The following is a 6,000-nucleotide window of genomic DNA, read 5'->3' as shown; positions in this document are numbered from 1 at the left end:
TGTTACCCCTCCCAAAAGCCAAATACTAATATTACCTGGATAGTGAGACCCTCCCACAGCTGGGGGGGGGGTCTGTGGTTGGTAATTAAGAGTGGCCTAGGGGGTGTGGGGGCAGACGCAGCAAGGAAGGAGATCAGAAACAGAATGGATTCGGAGAGGCTGCTTAGCTTAGAGGCCATGTGAAGAATATGCACATGGCAGTTAGGGCCTTGTAATAAAGCTGGATGTCTCCTGAAATTTCATCTCACTGCTGTGAATCATTTCTTTGCCATCACCCTGCACCTACAGAACGGGGGGGGGGGCGGGTAAGGAGCTGCAGGTGCAGGGCTGGGCTGAGAAAGGCCTCACCATCCATCCTCACTACTAGGTCTTCTTCATTAATAATTAATACAACAGAGTTTTAGGCCTATAAAGTTCTAACACTAATCCCTCCACCACTGTACTCATGTTCCCTTCTAACAGCCCAGTCTGTTACCTTGACAGGCAAGTTGTAAAGTTTGGTGATTATAGTTTGGATTTCATTATTTCAATGTTGTTGGTCCTGTGTTTTCATTCAAAATGACAGACACACTTTTATTCTTTGCAGAAATTTATTCTTTTATAGAAATCAACCAAGATGTCCAATGACAGGTATAAATGATGGAAACATGGTACATATACACAATGGAATACTATGGAGCTGCAAGGAACAATGAAACCATATAATCCACTGCTACCTATATTGAACCAGAAGATATGTTGGGTGAAGAAAAACAAAAGAACACAGGATGATCTCATTTATAGTTATGGTATAACGAATTAACTGGAGAAGAATGTGAAATGTAGTGAAGGGGGATGCCTAGATTACCCTTGACCCCATAGTATAGGGAGGAAATGGGCAGAGAAGAAAGGAATCAAGGGGTAGAGGAAGATGACAAAGAGAGGTAATGGGGAATAAGGGTCAGGGAAATGTGGGGAGTGTTGTAAAAAATTTTTTTTTGGTTTTTGGGTCACACCTGGCTGTGGTCAGGGGTTATTTCTGGCTCCAGGCTCAGAAATTGCTCCTGTCAGGCACAGGGGACCATATGGGGCGCCAGGATTCGAACTGATGACCTCCTGCATGAAAGGCAAACGCCTTACCTCCATGCTATCTCTCTGGTCCCAGTTGTAAAATTTTTAATAATATTTTATTTAAACACCTTGATTACAAACAAGTTGGTTGGGTTTCAGTCATGTAAAGAACACCACCCATCACTAGTGCAACATTCCCATCACCAATGTCCTAGATCTCCCTCCTCGCCACCCCAACCCCGCCTGTACTCTAGAAAGGCTTCCTACTTCCCTCATTCATTCACATTGTTATGATAGTTCGCAATGTAGTTATTTCTCTAACTAAACTCATCACTCTTTGTGGTGAGCTTCATGAAGTGAGCTGTAACTTTCAGCCGTCCACTCTTTTGTCTCTGAAAACTATTGAAAGAATATCTTTCATTTTTCTTAAAACCCATAGATGAGTGAGAACATTCTGTGTCTTTCTCTCTCTCTGAACTTATTTCACTCAGCATAATAGATTCCATCTACCTCCATGTATAGGAAAATTTCATGACTTCGTCTCTCCTGATGGCTGCATAATATTCCATTGTGTATATGTACCACAGTTTCTTTAGCCACTCATCTGTTGAAGGGCATCTTGTTGTTTTCTGAGTCTTGCAATGGTAAATAGTGCTGCAATGAATATAGTTGTGAGGAAGGGGTTTTTGTATTGTATTTTTGTGTTCCTAGGGTATACCCCTAGGAGTGGTAGAGCTGAGTAGTATGGGAGCTCAATTTCCAGTTTTTGGAGGAATCTCCATATCACTTTCCATAAAGGTTGGACTAGACGGCATTCCCACCAGCAGTGGATAAGAGTTCCTTTCTCTCCACATCCCCGCCAACACTGCCTGTTCTCATTCTTTGTGATGTGTGCCAATCTCTGTGGTGTGAGGTGGTACCTCATAGTTATTTTGATTTGCATCTCCCTGATGATTAGTGATGTGGAGCATTTTTTCATGTTCCTTTTGGCCATTTGTATTTCTTCTTTGTCCAAGTGTCTGTCCATTTCTTCTCCCCATTTTTTGATGGGATTAGATGATTTTTTTCTTGTAAAGTTCTGTCAGTGCCTTGTATATTTTGAATATTAGCCCCTTATCTGATGGGTATTGGGTGAATAGTTTCTCCCACTCATTGGGAGGCTCTTGTATTCTGGGCACTATTTCCTTTGAGGTGCAGAAGCTTCTCAATTTAATATATTCCCAACTGTTAAACTCTGCTTTCACTTGTTTGGAGAGTGCAGTTTCCTCCTTGAAGATGCCTGTAGTCTCAATGTCCTGGAGTGTATTACCTACGAGTTGTACCATATACCTTATGGTAGCAGGTCTGATATCAAGGTCTTTAATCCATTTGAATTTTACCTTCATACATGATGTTAGCTGGGGCTCTAAGTTCAATTTTTTTGCAAGTGCCTAGCCAGTTGTGCCAACACCACTTGTTGAAGAGACTTTCTTTGCTCCATTTAGGATTTCTTGCTCCTTTATCAAAAATTAGATGATTGTATATCTGGGGAACATTCTCTGAGTACTCAAGCCTGTTCCACTGAACTGAGGGTCTGTCTTTATTCCAATACCATGCTGTTTTGATAACTATTGCTTTGTAATACAGTTTAAAGTTTGGGAAAGTAATTCCTCCCATATTCTTTTTCCAAGGATTGCTTTAGCTATTCGAGGGTGTTTATTGTTCCAAATGAATTTCAAAAGAGCCTGATCCACTTCTTTGAAGAATGTCATGGGTATCTTTAGAGGGATCGCATGAAATCTGTACAATGCTTTGGGGAGTATTGCATTTTAATGATGTTAATCCTGCCAATCCATGAGCAGGGTTGTGTTTCCATTTCCGTGTGTCCTCTCTTATTTCTTGGAGCAGGGTTTTATAGTTTTCTTTGTATAGGTCCTTCACATCTTTAGTTAAGTTGACTCCAACATATTTGAGTTTGTATGGCACTAATGTAAATGGGAGCATTGTAACATTTTATGCTTGAAATCCTGTTAAAACAGGCTTGTAAACCACAGTGCCGAGAACAAGAACATAAAATATAGGAAATATGTAATTTGTTTCTATGTGGATGGAACTGGAGGGTATCATGCTGAGCGCAATTAAAAGTTAAGGGGCTTGCTATGGTGAATAGTGCTGCAATGAACATAGTTGTAAGGAAGGGATTTTTGTATTGTATTTTTGTGTTCCTAGGTTATATTCCTAGGAGTGGTATAGCTGGATCGTATGGGAGGTCGATTTCCACTTTTTGGAGGAATCTCCATATTGCTTTCCATAAAGGTTGAACTAGATGGCATTCCCACCAGCAGTGGATAAGAGTTCCTTTCTCCCAACATCCCCGAGAACACTGTTTGTTCTCATTCTTTGTGATGTGTGCCAATCTCTGTGGTGAGGTGGTACCTCATAGTTGTTTTGATTTACATCTCCCTGATGATTAGTGATGTGGAGCATTTTTCTGGAAACAATCAAGATGCCCTTCAACAGAGGAATGGCTAAAGAAACTGTGGTACATATACACAATGGAATATTATGCAGCTGTCAGGAGAGATGAAGTCATGAAATTTTCCTATACATGGAGGTAGATGGAATCTATTATGCTGAGTGAAATAAGTCAGAGAGAGAGAGAGAGAAAGATGCAGAATGGTCTCACTCATCTATAGGTTTTAAGAAAAATGAAAGACATTCTTGCAATAATAACTTTCAGACACAAAAGAGAAAAGAGCTGGAACTTCCAGCTCACCTCAGGAATCTCACCGCAAACAGGGATGAGTTTAGTTAGAGAAATAACTACATTCTGAACTGTCCTAATAATGACGATGTATGAGGGAACTGGAAAGCCTGTCTAGAGTACAGGCGGGGGTCGGGTGGGGAGGAGAGAGATTTGGGACATTGGCAATGGGAAAGTTGCACTGGTGAAGGGGGTGTTCTTTACATGACTGAAACCTAATCACAATCATGTATGTAATCAAGGTGTTTTAATAAAATAAAATATATTTAAAAAAACCTTGAGTGCAAAGCATGCATTCAGCCCATAAAAGTTAAGGGTCAAAGAATGACATCTCATTTTTCATTTGTAGGATATAAAGAAACATAGTAAGGGAATAACAAGTGGCCAAAGGCAGCACAGCCTGAGAACTGATCTACAGAACAAAGCATACCATGGTAGGGCGATGACAGAGGAGGTGGGGGTGGGTTAAGGGGTACATTTGACAATGGTAGAGAAGCAGACATTGGTGGAGGGGGCGGTATTGGAACCTTGTATGTATGAAATCCTATCATGAATAATATTGTCAATTATGATTCTGCAAATAAAACTTGTAAATGAAAAACAAAAATAATTCCTAAATTGTCATGCTTTAGATGATGAAATGCAAATTTACTTAGATTCCCGTGGACCTCAGGAAATTGTGAATTCCCTCTAACAGACTTTAGAATGTAAATTTATGTAAATTTTTCATTTTACAGTCAATTTTGTAATGCATATTATCTTTCTTGAGTTCGTTTCAGAAGTATAAAACATGCTGCTCTTGAATTAGTCTATATTAATTTCTAACAGGGAATAGATAACTGTAATGGCCTCAAATGCCCTATTTCCCAGGGAAGGCAGGTCTGGAGCAAGGGTCACATGGGAAATAACACACAGAAAGCTCAGAGTGAAAAACTCTCATGGCTGAGTAGCAATCTGTCTTGTAAAACTGAGAGGGGAAGGGAGAGGAAGAGGGAGCCAGAGAGGGAAGGGGGAGAGAGGGGGAGCAGATAGGAGGGAGAGGAAGATGCCTGCTAGAAGTTTTATGGAGCACAGAGACCAACCCCAGCCTGGGAGTAAGGACAGAAGGCCTATCGTGAGCAAATCCTGCCTAGGTTTGCTTAAGACACAAACAAGTAGGAGAATCTCTGTTGTGGGTAAAACCAAGTTGTAAACAAATAGATATAAAGAAACCAGGGGTGAGCTTTGTTTTGGGTGAAACCAAGTTTTGAGTTGTAAACCAACAGGAAACAACCTGACCCACATCTGTGACAATATTCTTAGTTAATAAAACCTGTGATTTAAATACGGTTAACAAGTCACTTCATTTAAAAGTACAATCAACCAGGGGCCGGGTAGGTGGCGCTGGAGGTAAGGTGTCTGCCTTGCAAGCGCTAGCCAAGGAAGGACCGCGGTTCGATCCCCCGGCGTCCCATATGGTCCCCCCAAGCCAGGGGCGATTTCTGAGCACATAGCCAGGAGTAACCCCTGAGCGTCAAACGGGTGTGGCCCAAAAAACCAAAAAAAAAAAAAAAAGTACAATCAACCGGGGCTGGAGCAATAGTAGTGTGTAGGGTCTTTGTCTTGTACACTGTCCGACCCAGGTTCAATCCCGGGCATCCCATAAGGTATCCCATGCACTGCCAGGAGTAATTCCTGAGTTCAGGGTTTAGCACTGCCAAGTATGGCCCCCAAACAAAGAAAAAGCATAAAAATTGTGTATCAGTTACCTGAAAATTGGTTCTGTCTTGTTTATTAAAGAAAAACGATGGGGCTGGAGAGATGGCATGGAGGTAGGGTGTTTTCCTTGCATGCAGGTCAGTGGTTTGAATTCCGGCATCTCATATAGTCCCCCCCCCCCCCGCCCGAGCCTGCCAGGAGCGATTTCTGAGCGTAGAGCCGGGAGTAAGCCCTGAGCTCTGCCAGGTGTGATCCCAAAACCAAAAAAAAAAGAAAAAAAATGATATTTTCCTTTACACAAAGCCAATAAATTTCTTATTTTAATTATTTAAATATATTATTGGGGGACATGTGGTGTGGGGCTTTCAAATCAGTCCTGCCATAGCTGAAAGGTAACCTCAGCCTCTTAACATTTATACTATCTCCTCATACCAAAATGTCTTACTAGACAACCACCTTTTTTTTGCTTGTTTTTTGGGTCACACCTGGCAGCACTCAGAGGTTACACC

The sequence above is a fragment of the Suncus etruscus genome, chromosome X (assembly GCF_024139225.1).
Source record: "Suncus etruscus isolate mSunEtr1 chromosome X, mSunEtr1.pri.cur, whole genome shotgun sequence".
Classification (NCBI taxonomy): Eukaryota; Metazoa; Chordata; class Mammalia; order Eulipotyphla; family Soricidae; genus Suncus; species Suncus etruscus.
The sequence above is the reverse complement of the archived record's forward strand: the minus strand, read 5'-3'. Positions refer to the sequence as shown.